Here is a 15,506-nt window from a genome sequence, read left to right as displayed (position 1 = left end):
CCATGCATTGGGCCCTGAAATATGACCCCGCTCGACTTCTTATTCACCCTAGCTCTCTGTCCAGGAGTTGCAAGTAGTTTCTGGTGTTTGTAGCCTACTGGAGGCCGTGGACAGCGCTGACCGTAGGGGTGGGCTGTGATGCGGTAGGTACGTGGCACGGTGTACCGAATACCCGTTAGGTATCTCGGGAACCCTGTTCACATCGTTCGGGGCCGTATGGGAAACCTCGGCCGAACTCCCTGCGGATGGAACCTGAATAGGCGATAAACCTGGACTAGAGGCTTAAGTGTTTAGGTAGGTCGTGGTCTACACCCACGTCGGCTTTCGCTTGAAGTCTGCCGAGCACATATCGTGTGCAGACGCTAAGTGGTGGAAACATGTATGAAGAAGTACACCCTGCAGGGTTAACATGATCTATTCGAATAGCCGCGTCCGCGGTAAAGGACTACTTGGTTGCCTATACAGTTCATAGACAAGTAAATGGAAACTACTAAAAGCCTCAAGATAAGTGTGAGTGCCGAGGATGGATCTTCCGTAGGAAGACGGAGGTGGATCCTCGGTAGTGTATTGAAGTGGTGAGTAGTGGACTCGTGTGCGCAAAACATTTCAAGTTGGGGTATCGTAGGATAGCCTAGCCAAGAGTCAAAGCTGGCTTGCTGCAATAACTCCACCAACCCTTCTTGATACTATGCATGTATGTAGGATTTGATGTAAGTCTTGCTGAGTACCTTTGTACTCATGTTGCTATAATCTACATTTTTACAGAAGACGCTGCAACCCCTTCTGATGGGTTCTATGTAGACGTTGACATCAACGAGTAGGCTAAAGACCCAGGTGGTGACCCTGAGCTTGTGATGGACCACGTAGTATAGCTAGGCTTTCCAAGCCTCTTTTATTTTACTAGTTGTCTGTACCCAGACAATGTACTTTCGCTGCTGGCTTGTATGACTGTATGACTTGTATGTTGGGTCGTGAGACCCGTACCTTTGTGAATGTTATGTATGGCTCCCTGAGCCTTAAATAAAGTACTTGTGTCATAGAGTCATGTTGTGATGCTTCGTTGTATTTGCACATATCGGGCATATTGTGTGTATGATTGAAATGCTTGGTATGTGTGGGATCTGACTATCTAGTTGTTTATCTTTAGTAGCCTCTCTTACCGGGAAATGTCTCCTAGTGTTACCGCTGAGCCATGGTAGCTTGCTACTGCTCTGGAACACTTAGGCTGGCCGGCATGTGTCCTTCTTCGTTCCTATGTCTGTCCCTTCAGGGAAATGTCACGCTTTGAGTACCGGAGTCCTGTTAGCCCGCTACAGCCCGGTTTACCGGAGTCCTGCTAGCCCAGTGCTACAGCCCGGACCCACTTGCTGATGACCGACACGTTCGAAGCTGGGTCATGGATGCCTGTCCCTGTAAGTCTGTGCCACTTTGGGTTTACGACTAGTCATGTCAGCCCGGGCTCCTTATCATATGGATGCTAGCGACACTATCATATACGTGAGCCAAAAGGCGCAAACGGTCCCGGGAAAAGGTAAGACGACACCCGTGGGGATACCGTGCGTGAGGCCGCAAAGTGATATGAGGTGTTACCAGCTAGATCGATGTGACATCGAGTCGGGGTCCTGACAGAGAGTTCATTAATTTCTTCAAAATAAAACGACCACAGTGCTCTAAAAAGATATAAGTGAAGTACTAGAGCAAATGACAAACTACTCCAAAAGATATAAGTGAAGATCAATGAGTAGTCGAATAATTATGCAACTATGTGAAGACTCTCTAACATTTAAGAATTTCAGATCTTGGTATTTTATTCAAAAAGCAAGCAAAAAATAAAAATAAAATGACGCACCAAGCAAAACACATATCATGTGGTGAATAAAAATATAGCTCCAAGTAAAGTTACCGATGAACGAAGACGAAAGAGGGGGATGCCATCCGGGGCATCCCCAAGCTTAGGTTCTTGGTTGTCTTTGAATATTACCTTGGGGTGCCTTGGGCATCCCCAAGCTTAGGCTTTTGCAACTCCTTATTCCATAGTCCATCGAATCTTTACCCAATAACTTAAAAACTTCACAACACAAAACTCAACAGAAAACTCATAAGCTCCGTTTGTATAAGAAAGCAAATCACCACATAGGTACTGTCAATACAAGATTCATAATTTTTATAACATGATGACTATTGTACCATATCATTTCTACAATTTATATTAAGCAATTTAAGCCATAAAAACTAGAAAACAAGCAAACTATGCATCGAAAACAGAATCTTCCAAAAACAGAACAGTCTGTAGTAATCTATAACTGTCAAATACTTCTGTAACTCCAAAAATCCTGAGAAATTAGGAAGTCCTAGGCAATTTGTATATTGATATACTTCCGTTGGAATTGGTATTTTATCGCTCTCTGGTAAAGAATGAAAATTATTTTCGTGAGCGCATACTTACTGTTTTTATCAGCAAGATCAAATAATAATCACCCAAGAAGATCCTAAAGGCTTTACTTGGCACAAACACTAATTAAAACATAAAAAACACAATCATAACAGAGGATAGATGATTTATTTATTACTAAATAGGAAAAAAAAGCAAAGAATAAAAATAAAATTGGGTTGCCTCCCAACAAGCTATATCGTTTAACGCCCCTAGCTAGGCATGATGATTTCAATGATGCTCACATAAAAGATAAGAATTGTAACATAAAGAGAGCATCATGAAGAATATGACTAACAATACATATAAATTTCCTCTAGATCAAAATCAAGAACTTTATTAAGGAAAATTCTGGAAGATCCTTAGTTATACGTTTCATTTCTTCATAACCCACAAGCAAACTAAGTTCATTATGATGCGCAAGGGAAATCAAGTCATCACAATTTTTGGACATGATTTGATCATGAAACAATTTGCATTGGATATTTAAATGACCATGTTCATTGCAAAGTTCACAAGGATGGCTAAGAAAATTTAAATTTTCAGCACAAACATCTAGCCTTTCTTGCAACCATTTAGTTTCTAAATACTTATGCCTCTTGCAAAATCTATCTTCCCTATTTGGTGTGTACTTGCAAACTCTATGCACTCCACAAAAATTTGACATGCTTATTGTCGGATGTGGGGCTCCGGATAACCCTTAAGGTTCGAACACTTGGGTGCGCGCCGAAGTCTTTCCCTCCTACCGATCTATGCTCTAGCTCGCTAAGATCTTGCGGTCGAACTCGTCGAACTCACAACACAGAAAGACACGGGGTTTATACTGGTTCGGGCCACCATTGTGGTGTAAATACCCTACTCTAATGTGGTGGTGGTGGATTGCCTCTTGGGCTGATGAAGAACAGTGCAAGGGGAAGAAAAGCCTCCTGAGGTTGAGGTGTTCTTGTGCGTATGAACTTGTGGTGTGTCTCTGGGTCTGACGAGATCTCTACCCCATCTCCCCTCTCTACTATGGTGGTGGCTATTCCTATTTATAGAGGCCCTGGTCCTCTTCCCAAATATCGAGCGGGAAGGGAGCCAACAATGGCGGGCTAATTTGAAGGGGGACAACTAATACGAGCCATCCTGACAAAAGTAGTCTTCGCCTGCACAAAGCTCTGGTGGTGACGCTGTCTTGGGCTCCACGATGACCTCTGTCTTGCAGTCCATGGTCTTGGTCTTGTTGCACCTAAATGGAAACCTTTGCCTGAGGCCTCGGTACCCCGCGGCTGCGCTTGCCTCCTTTGCACCAAAGGGGAAACAAGGACGCTGCACGCGCTGGCGCCCGCCTGGTGTCGATCGTCATGGCTCACGTCACGAGAGCCTCGTGAGGCTCGCCTCGCCTTGATATCTCTGCTCCTCGTGAGCCTACCTGACTAGGCCGCTCGAGAGGAGTTCTTGTGTCGTCAGCCTCGCGAGGCTTCGACCCTCGCAAGGGTCTTGGATGCTTTGTCGGTGAAGATGGGTCGTATGGCCTGCTGGCTCAGCCACGCCGCGGGCCGCAGGCAGGCAAGTCTGGGGACCCCCGTTCCCAGAACACCGACAGTAGCCCCCAGGCCCAAGGTGCGCGCGGGCTTGGCTTCGCGGCGAAACCAAGGGTCAAGTTCGGAGCACCGCGGGCCCCAAAAGCCTGCGGCCTCGGTTGACATGTGGAGGTTGATTGGACGTGGGCGTCTCCGCTTCCCCACGCTGCCTTTGAATCCGCTTGGCTATGCGGCCCCGCTTCTTGCACGATTATTCTTCCCTCTCCGCGCCCAGCTCTTCCAATCTCCCTACTCCTTCGATGTCCTGCTCCGCCTTCCCAATCCAACTTGCGCTCCGTCCGCTTCACCGCCATGGCGCCGAAGCAAGCCGAAAAGGGGAAGAAACCTCTGTCCTTGCCAATTGCACCTCCATCCTTCGAGTCGACGGTCGGCCGGCCTCGGGTGCTCAACGACGAGGCCATGGGCAAGGTGCGCCCCATGCTCACCTCCAGCTTCAACGAGTGGGGAGAGACGCCGGCCTGGCCTGCGTCTCGCTCCAGCATGGCTTGGGTAGTCACCGAGGTTCCGATCTTCATTGACACCCTCTGGGCTGGCCTGCTTCCTCCCTTCTCCGCCTTCTTCAACGCGGTGCTCGAGCACTATCAGATCCTCATGCTCCATCTCGACCCTCAATCTGTGACCCTTCTTGCCATTTTCGCTTTCGTGTGTGACGCCATGGTGGGCATCACCCCCTCCGTAGCACTCTTCTGCCACTTCTTCTTGCTGCATCTCACCGGTGCCCGACAGAGCTCAGGGTGTGTGGGCTTCTAGGCCATGGCTGCAACAACAGGCATGGGGATTGACTTCGAGCTCCCTTCATCCGCGAGCGAGTTCCGCACGTGATGGGTGTTTGTTGATGCCGGCGTGCTCAACCCTCTGCTCCAAGCTCCGGTGGGGCCTGCCATTCCAAACTCCAGCTGGGGCCATCAGAAGCTCACGAGCCCCTTTCTTGCCCCCGTCTGGGCCAGGCTGCAGTGGTTGAAGGACCTTGGTGTGACTGCGCCCATGGTGGTGAGGGAGTTCATCATGCGTCGGGTTGCTCCGCTTCAGCACCATTCTCGCCCAATGTGGGACTTGCTCAGCAGATAGGACAATATGAGGGTTCAGGAGGAGGGGCTCCCTCTCGCTGCGCGGTAAACGGTGCTCATGGTCCTATCTGGTGTCCCTCTGCCGGACGAGATGCCCAAGAAAAGCTTCATGTTGTACCGCTGTGAGAACAAGGTCACCTTTGCCGCGAACATGCCTTCCTTTGATGAGTGGGGGCTGTGCCCAATTGGCTTGGTGGGGCCCCGCGAGAATCCCATCATCGTGGTCCCATTCTTTGCCGCCGGTGCCGAGCTCGCCCCAGGTGACGATGTAGGGGAGCGAGCAGCGATGGTGGCCGGCTGCTCAGATGTTGAGGAGCACATGTCGAGCAGTGATCTTGGGGCGTCGTCCTCGGGAGCTCGCGACGCCCCTCTCGAGGCGTCGGTCGCTGATGAGATGCGGCATGCAGCTCCCGAGGCCGAGGCTCCAGGGGCCTCGGGAGGTCGCAGCAAGAAAAAGCCGGGCTGTTCGCCACAGTCGGGCTCCCCTGAGGCTATCCCTCTTGGTTCTTCTTCGGCTCCGCCGCGCGCCGGCTGTCACGTCCAGTGCTTTGGTCGCCTTTGTGTTGACTTCGAGGAGCTCCGCAAGAGGAAGGGATCCCCCAGCGGCACCAACATCTTTGGGTCGTTGAAGCGACGGAAGTACATCGCTATCGACGAGTAAGTACCTTATCTTGGTGATCTTCTAAGTGCCGCCTTCCTTTCCTAACGATTGTCCCCTCAGGTCCCCTTCTGCTAAGGCCGCGAAATCTCCGGAGAAGTAGCTCCCTCTCGTCCCATCGCACTCGCCAAGCTCCAGCGCTACAAGCTCGGACGCTACCCACGGTGTGGGGTCAGCCACGGGAGTTGGTTCGTCATCGAGGTGCCCCGAGCTTGCGCCTTCGTCGTCCTTTCTTTGCGGCCTTGCTCGGAGCGCAGCAGGCGTGCCAATTGCTCCTCCCTTGGTCATGGTTGGTAGCTGGCTAGCCTCGATCCTGGAGTCTTCTTCAAGCAGCGGGCCTTGTTCGGTTTGGGCCCCTCGCGAGGGTCTGCTGGCGCCTAGGGCCATGCCAGCCCCCAGCCCCCAATAGGGAGGTGGTGCGCCACTTGATGCTCCACCCGCAGCCCCCGAGGTGGAGGACGAGGTGGGCCGAGCGTTCGAGCTCGAGCATGGGCATAGTGTGGTCCTCCACGAGCTCTTCCATGAGGCGATGGGCGGGATGAACCGCCTTGGTGAAGAGCTTGCTCGTGTCGACTCGCGTCTTGAGGCTGAAGGTCTTCGGTTGGTGGAGGAGCGGCGCAAGCTGCCAGTGGCCATCAACCTTGGCCATTATCATCATGACCTCGAGAACGTGAAGGCTGAGGCGTCCCTCAAGATTGCCAATGAGGCCCGCTCATGAGCTTTGGAAGAAGCTCACGAGGCTGATTGCCGCTGCGAGGCTGCGAAGGAGCGCACGTGGGAGCTCCAGGCCTGGAGCGCGTCCCTTGAGCAGCAGGTCAAGGCGCGTGGGGCCACCCTTGCGTGGATCAGGGGGACGCCTGCGGAAGAAGAGGAGGTCCGACAGCGCGAGGAGACGCTGGCCCTGGAAGCCGTGGAGCGTGTAACATCCCCAATACCGCACCACAGTAATCTCCCCCTAATGAAGATCATGTTATCATGATCATCATGCCAAAATGCCACTTGTCCAAAATCTGCTTCAAATTCAAATTTAAATTGCATGTCAAATATTTGCTTCTTCTGTCATGCAAATAAAATAGTTCATCCTATGGCAAATAATCCCCAGATATTTGTCATGTTGAAACCAACATTTTTGGAAAGTCCTAAATTGCCTTTGGGAATTTATTATCTGGTCCATCATTATTTAAGATGTCCTTTTCATTTTCTGAAAATGGTTGGACAACTCCTAATGGCCCCAAACTTTTTGTGGCAGTGCTGGATAAGGCATTATATCTGTGTGACCAAGTTTCACTTTTTACAAAATACATTTGGCAGCTCATTTATCTACAACATTCTTCTATAAAAAAAGAAAATAAAAGAAAACAGAAAAAAGAAAACAACCCCCCTGCTGGACCGACCGGCCCAGTCGGCCCCCTCTCTAGCCTACAAGGCCACCCCGACCCAAACCCTAGCGGTTCCCGCACCCACTCCTGCACCCACTCCCGCACCCACGTTCCCCTTCTCCTCCCCACCGATCTGGATCGGGAACGACCCCGATCCCGCCGCCCCCTGTTCCCGCGGCGACCGCGCCCTCGACGCACGATGCCGCCCCGCCGCTCGACGCCGGAGCCACCTCGCCGGACTGCATCCCCATCACATGTCGTCCCTGACCTCCTCCCCACGCCCCACTGCCCCGCACCCTACAACCCCGGTGAGGCCCCGACCTCTCCTCCTCTCCCCACAATCGTTGTCCGCTCCGGCCGCTCGTCCATGTGTGCGCACGCACCGTGCTCGTCTGCACCGCGCCACGGCCCTGCAGCTGCCGCTGCTGCTCTTCCTCTTGCTGCGCTGCTGCTTGCTCCACCTGCCGCCTCCGCGCATCGCGCTCGGCCGCGCCCCGCTCTGCCCTGCACGGCCACCACGCCCCGCTCGCGTCCCGCGCCTTGCACCGCACGCGCACACCACCACGCCCCGCAGCCCATTCCTGCAGCGCCTCCACTCGCGATTTGTCCCGCAGCCCGCCTCACGCGCTTGCCTGTTCGCCCCCGCCCCGCTCACCTGCGGCGCTGCTCGCCCGCGCCAAGCACCGCTGCCGGCCATGCCTTCCGCACGGCACTGCTCCGGCCGCCGCACCTGCTACCGCGGCCTCACACCACCGCATCGCCAGGCCCGCGCGCCGCGCCCTCATCGGCTCCGCCCGACCACGCCCGCCGTCCGTCCCGCCTCGCCTCTGCCCACTGGCCGCGCGCCATCCCGCGCCTTGCCCAGCCTTCCCGTGGCCGCCGCCTACAGTCCCGCTCACTGCCCTGCATCCTCCGCCTGGTGCCCACGCCCGGGACAATTCGGGCGGCGCCCACCCGCGCCCGTGTGCCCGATAAGGCCTCAAGGGCCTATGACAGTGGGGCCGGCCCCAGAATGTTTAATATAAAAAGTGAAGTTTAAAAGTTTTTAAAAAATATAGTAATTGATAGAAAAATACATATTAATTAATTAAATCAACTTAATTAATTAATGTTTAATTAACCTAATTAACTAGTGTTAATTAACTAAATAGTAATTAGATTAGTTAAACCCTAATTAGGCTAAACAGACAATGACATGTGTGTCCCACACGTCAGTTGACCAGTCAACACCTCTGTTGACTGCTGACGTCATGCTGACGTCAGCATGCACTGTTCTGGATAATGTTGGATTTAAATTAATTAAATAAATCCTAAAAACGGTTCAAATCTTTTAAAGTTAATATAAACTAAACCGTAGCTCGGATGGAAAAACTTTGTACATGAAAGTTGCTCAGAACGACGAGACGAATCCGGATACGCAACCCGTTCGTCCGCCCCACGTCCCTCGCATAGAAAACCTGCAACCGTCCCCTCTCTTTCATCTATCTGGAATTCGTCTAACACCGGGGATTCATCCTCGGATGTTTATCCCCTCCGTCTGCAATGTGTAGTACTACGTTAGAACAACCCTAGCTCTGCCTATCGTCATGTTATGCATTGTGATGCATTATTTCCTCTGTATTTACTGTTTCTTCCCCCTCTTCTCTCCGGTAGACCCCGAGACCGATGTTGCCCCTGTGATCGACTACGTCGATGATGACCCCTCCTTGCCAGAGCAACCAGGCAAGCAAACCCCCCTTGAGCATTCCGATATAGCCCATTTCTTTCCCTCTCATGCTTGCATTAGAACTGCTACTGCTTTCTATATGATCCTACTCTGATGCATAGACTGTTTTTGTTAGCTGCTTTCATACCTTACCTGCTTATCCTAAACTGCTTAGTATAGGTTGGTTAGAGATCCATCAGTGACCCCACCTTGTCCCAGTTGCCTCGCTTTATGTTCGATGACTCGATCAACGTGATCGACGTCCAGGCCCCGACACCGCACATCACCCCCTAGTTGTACGACTCTGCAGAGTTACCATCGAGTGCCGAGGGTGGAACCTCATACATCACTCCTAATGAGATCTCTATAGTGTAGCTATCCGGTCGTGGTCATCGAGGGTGATTTCCTCCTTAACCACTTCCGATACGACTCTGTCGTGCAACCCCTCAAGTGTGAACCTCGAGGGTGGTCCCTCTTACGTTCACGTTGATGATTACATCGAGTGGAATTCGCCGGTGGTGATTCCTCGGGGTTTCCCCTTAATGTTTGGACACACACTTACTATGGTTACTATGACTTTACACTGAACCATGTTACTAAAGACGGGTCGGCCCTGAGGGGTGCCTGCGCGAGCTTAATAGCGAGTGATGTGTAGTCGGGTTGACCTGGAAGGTGCCCGCGAGATACTTACGAGGCGTGGCCCGGGCATTCTTAGCCCTTGCCGCAAGTACTCGAGACAGGGCAACGGGGGTCACATTGATTGTGAGTCTCTGCTCGTTACCGCGCGTTCCTAATCCACTACGATTTGGATATTTGATCAGAGGGGCCTCTGGCCTAATAGCACTAACCATCATGTGGGCATAGTATGGGCGTTCTGCGTCATACATCAGCCGAAGTTTAATAGACGCCAGCGACTGAGCGACGCGCGCCGGGTTGGACTGCGTAAGCTCTTGCCTTGTTGAAGGAGGTAGCTAGGTCTACTCACAGGCCGCGTACGCAACGTGCAGGAGTCCCCGGGGAGATGGCCCATGACCCCGGGGGGCATAGGTTTAGTCCGGCGTGCTGGCTTCTCTATTAAGCCTAGGTTGGGTTGCGGCGTATTGTTTGGCTGAGGCCGGGCATGACCCAGGGAAGTGTGTCTGGCCGGAGTTAATCGAGCGTGGTGGGTAAGTTGGTGCACCCCTGCAGGGAAGAAAACATCTATCGATAGCCTGTCCTACGGTAACGGACACTTGGAGTTGTATCCTGATCAATACAACTAGAACTGGATACTTGAGATGAGACATGGTGATGAGACTTGGATATGAGATGATAATTGGATAATATGGCTCTGGGATTGCTTTCTCGCAGGGAGTCGAGAAATGATCTCTGGCCGAGGTTGATAGCACTTCCACTAGTTTACTTTATGCTACTCTACTCCCTCCTGTTGCTACAAGATGGTGGTTTCCAGAAGATGCTAGTCTTAAATAGGCTAGGCTTTCCCCTTCTCTTCTGGCATTCTGCAGTTTAGTCCACAGCTACAACCCATTTCCTTTGATACAGATGCATACTTAGTTTAAATCTGATGTAAGTCTTGCGAGTACTTTGGATGAGAACTCACGGTTGCTTTGCTACTTCTTTTTCCCCCATATCTGATTGTTGCGACCAGATGATGGATCCCAGGAGCCAGACGACACCACTGAAGACTACTGCTACCCCGAGGGTGCCTACTACTACGTGACGGCCGCTGACGACTTGGAGTAGTTAGGAGGCTCCCAGGCAGGAGGCCTTGCCTTTTCGATCGATGTTGCTTTTGTGCTAGCCTTCTTAAGGCAAACTTGTCTAACTTATGTCTGTACTCAGATATTGTTGCTTCCGCTGACTCTGGTGTATTCGAGCTTATGTATTCGAGCCCTCGAGGCCCCTGTCTTGTAATATAAAGCTTGTATTATTTTAATTTGTGTCTAGAGTTGTATTGTGATATCTTCCCATGAGTCCTTGATCTTGATCGTACACATTTGCGTGTATGATTGAATCGAGGGCGTCACAAGTTGGTATCAGAGCCGACTACCTGTAGGACACCCCTTTCCAACTCCTTGGCCGAAGTTGAGTCTAGAAACCGAAAACCGTTTTACTAACTTGGCTGTGTGTCTTACGGGCCCATGTCGCCAATTGAGTGGTATTAGGATCTTTTATTCCTCGTCTATACTCTGGGACTCTGATCTCTCTTCTAATTGGGTTAAATGGTTTTACTAACTCGAACATTAGGATCTCATGATCATATCTGCCCGGAGAGTCCCTTATTTCAGATGATCGCCTACTGCATCCGAAGATTCCGAAGATACTCTACGATATTCTCTCGAGACTTTGTGCCTACTGCCTTTGCAATTCCCTACCACCGAAATATCCTTATGGATAGCTACACACCCTTTCCAATCTTACATTCTAACCCATTGATCTTGTTATTACAAGATGTCCTGAAATGCTCTCCTTTTCTCGAGAATCCTTTGAGCTTACTTCCTTGCAGTTCCTTGTCATCTGAATACCCCTACGGATAACTTTGTGCACTTATCGAGTATCTGCTCATCCTCAATTGATTCTTGTACTTCACAAAAGTCTTCGTAATACCATTCGTTCTTGTGAAAATCCTCAACAGCCTATTGTTCTTGAATTTCTTGCTTGCTTGCATTATGGTTAATACCATAAGTCTAGTAATCTTATTGTCAGCCTTTGTCATTATCATTTTGAGTCCGTTGATACAATATGTTGCGAATGCTTGCAATCCTCGATCAAATCCTAGAATTCATCCTTCCGGCTTAGACATCATTTTAACATGTGCTGAATCTCGATCAATCAAATCGCCATCGATTGTAACCCTAAGGCTATTCTACCTATCCATCGCTAATCAGAGCATTGCTTCTGATGCCTTGTCTTGGAATTCATAATTCCTTTGCAATTGAGCTTTGAGTTAGTCAGTTTTTTCTATAATCTGATCTCCTTGCATTCTTTCTTCCTCTGGTTGAGTACTGATGCTCACATTAGATCCCTTGTGGACCACCAAAGTCCCCTTTTTCGGATTTTATCCGACAGTGTCCTTCATATTCAATAAGCTTGTGATCCTTTCCTCAGATACACAATGCTTTTGGTAAATTGTATCCTATGCTTTCTCAATCATGCTCTACTACTGAGCTTGTGTTACTTATTCTTGGAATTTATGATATATGTTCCCCGATGGGTTGAAACTATGCCTTCCCTAATCTGTGTGAACTCGAAAGTTATGCGGGTTATACTCTACCGGCTTTTCGTTAGACAAAATTTCAATACTACAGCTTCATCAAGAGCGAGAAATAAAATGAAAGGTTATGCATTGCAGAAGTGGGAGTCGACCCTGAACCTTTGTGTTCATGCCCACGGACACGGCGTGGAACTTATCACGAAAGCTTCTTGCAAGGATATTTAATCATTTGAATAATTCTTCCGGTATCATAAATTGGATCCTCTGCAGTTATGGTCTCGACCATATTTCCTCCTTGATCTCATTTACTAGGTAAGTTAAAATTACTTATCCTCTGCAAATCATTTCCCCCGTCCAACCTCTACTCTCATTTACCTTCTGGCATTACACCTAGTACTTGATACTGGGAAGCCTTATACCCCATCACATCATTCCTAGCCTGAACGGCTATATTTTATCATTACAACATTTTAACTGTGCTACCCGGTCCTTATGCCCGGAGCAACTTCCGACGATGAGCTAAGCTTTCGTCGATCTTCCTCATCTTATCATTTCACCTCGAACAACAAGCTTGACTTTGAGCTTGTGACGAATCCGTGGTTCTCATAGCCTTTCACTTTATCCTCCCTTTTCTGCTCGAGGGCATCTTCATAGAGTCTCTCGACAAACTTTGTCTTGATCACCGTCACACTTTGGCTTCTTCAGAGATGTCAATCGAATTCATGGCTAGAAATACCATCCTTGCCTCTCGATGATTTGTGTCAGCATCAACAACATTCTTGTCTTCCGCCCAACACAAACTTGATCATATTAGTTTTGGGAATACATCCTTTTTGACATGTCGATGGATTGCTACCGAGCCCGTCGGCCACACCCTCATCTTTTCCCTGCTAAAATTGTATCACTTATTTTCTACGTTGTTTCCGATGGATCCTTGGTGTATCCAAAGTCTGACCTTTGCTTGAAACCATGTCAACGCTGTCTCGAAGCATGTCTATGGTAATCTGATCTCCAATAAGAACATTTGAAGCGCGATACTAAATTTCCTTTATCAATTATCCAAACACCGTTGTATGGGTAATGTCATGAAATTTCTTTCCCTTTTCCTAATTGGTTATCTACTTACTATCCTGTCATGGATATCATCCTCTGCTTGTCCTTGGGAAGGATATACTCCTGATAAATGTGTTTAAACACATTTTCCTTTCCATTGTTCTGATTAATATACTAATCATATTTTCCTTTCCATTTTTTGTTTAACCTTTCCGGTAAACTAACTTATCTCAGTAGAATAATTTCCTGCTTACGTAAGCACCTCAATGTACAATTCTGTCAGTAAAGACCCTGTTACTATGGTTGATGACATTCCAGTAGCCACCGATGGACGAGAACTTTGCCTAATGGCCCGCCTCGTTAAACGAGCAGGAAAATGGTTCTCTTCGTCCCTCGCCCTTGGTTCTCTTCATCAAAATTGAGGAGATTTCATGGATGAAAGATGGGGAAACATGGGAAGATGCTAGATCCACTCGAAACCAAGAAAATCCATGGATCTAATCCAACAAAATTTCATCACACCAACAAATCACAAAAAACTAATTTGGGGCTATTTTTGTGGCGATATTTCGAATTAGGGATAAAATCAACAAAACAAGGCTAGAAACACAACGGGGAGGCTACGAAATCGTGATCAACGTGGCTCTAGATACCCAGATGATGTATGGTGGAACCCTAGATGGCCGATCTTTCACAAAAGGAGAGGATACCGCAAAGAACATGAAGAACACGAGGGGAAACATGAGAGAATCACTCAAACCAACAAGAACAATCACACATGTGCTTGATCCTCGAAACACAAAGAGAGATACACGATCCAAAGTCAACAAAGGACGATACAAGAGGTAACCGGTTCTTCTCCGTGAGGAGGTCTTGAATCCACGAGGGGATCTTCCCGTGTGGGGTCTTGAATCCAAGGTGGATCTTCTCCGTAGAGGTCGCGGTCTCTCTCGTGAAGTAGATCCGTATGGATGAGCGAGGCTCTATCTCTAATATGAGCTATCACAACGCTAACCCTAGAAATGAGGTGGAGGTGGTCTATTTATAGTCTAAGCCATGAAGGGGTAAGTGGGAGAGAGAGATACAAGTCCAAAGGCTCGGCTGCACATAGGCAGGTACCGGACGTCCGGTGGGGATCAGACGTCCGGAGGCTCGGGACGGACCGGTCGTCCGCTGGTCGTCGGACGTCCGCTGAAACTGTTCTGTTGAAGAGGCACCAGACATCTGGTGTCGTCGGACTTCCGTTAATATTACCGGTCATCCGGAGGTTGTCAGTCGTCCGGCCACTGTAGATCTCCTGGCTGGTCCAGGCATGGTCGCGTCGGACGTCCGGTGGGCGTCGGTTGTTTGGGCGCTGTAGAGTGTCGGACGTCCGGTGGCTTCCGGTCGTCCAGTTGCTGTTGACTCCACAGTTCCTTCTTCTTCTGTCTTCGCTTCCACGCTTACCTCGCGGATGGGGTAGGTGTTCCTTGGTGCTTGCACTCCTCCACCTCATCTGTAGCGTTTCGACAATACCTATGCATGCACAAGGGAGAAGTGTCAAGTAGTATACCATCCTTGAAGGGGTCAAATGAGCACGTGTAAAGGAGATGATTCACCTTTGTGTATGTGAAGTAGATGGCGCACGTGTCACTCGTCGAACGGAATCTTGATATGGTGATGTCCATAGGATGCTCCGCATCACCTATTTTCTAGCCAACCCAAATCTCGAGGGAGAGATTCATCTTAAGGGGCGTAGGTTTGTAACATCCCAAATTTTCAATTTGGAATGTTATACATAGGTCATCATATGCATATCATATTTTATTTGCATCTCGTTTGCGATCCTACAAATCCTGAGCAACTCAAGGACCCACAGAGAGAGTTGGGGATTTCACTATTTTTATATTTGAATTTTTCTCAATTTTTGAAAAGCGGATCATTTTGGTTTTAATTTTTTCTCTCCGAAATATTTTCAGTATCAAAATAAATGAGAGGAGATAAAATGACTTCTCCAAAATAAAATAAATATTGGAGGAAAAATGTCAAAATCAAATAAATATTTTATTTGGATTAGAAAAATATGCGTTTTTTTAAAATTGCATTTTTAGGCCAGAAAAATGTTCACTATGTTCCAAACATTTTATTTAGACGGTAATTTTTTTTGGCATTTTTAGATTTTTTTAAATATTAATTTAGGATTTTTCTTTTTGGCGGAATTTATTTAAAAAAAAAGTTTTAGGCCGGCCCGAGCCGAGCCGGGCCGAAGCCCAGTCGCCGCCACCTTCCCGCCGCGCGACGCCGTGCCGTCGCCGGACTCCCGAAGGAGTCCGAGCTCGCCCCGCTGCGCCGCCCGACCCCCTCCCAAAGTCGGCCTCCCCCGACCTCCTATAAGTACCGCTGCCCCGTTGCCCTCTCTCCACCGTCCCGCACCACC

The sequence above is a fragment of the Triticum aestivum genome, chromosome 2A (genome assembly GCF_018294505.1).
Source record: "Triticum aestivum cultivar Chinese Spring chromosome 2A, IWGSC CS RefSeq v2.1, whole genome shotgun sequence".
NCBI lineage: Eukaryota > Viridiplantae > Streptophyta > Magnoliopsida > Poales > Poaceae > Triticum > Triticum aestivum.
Note: the sequence above shows the minus strand (reverse complement) of the source record.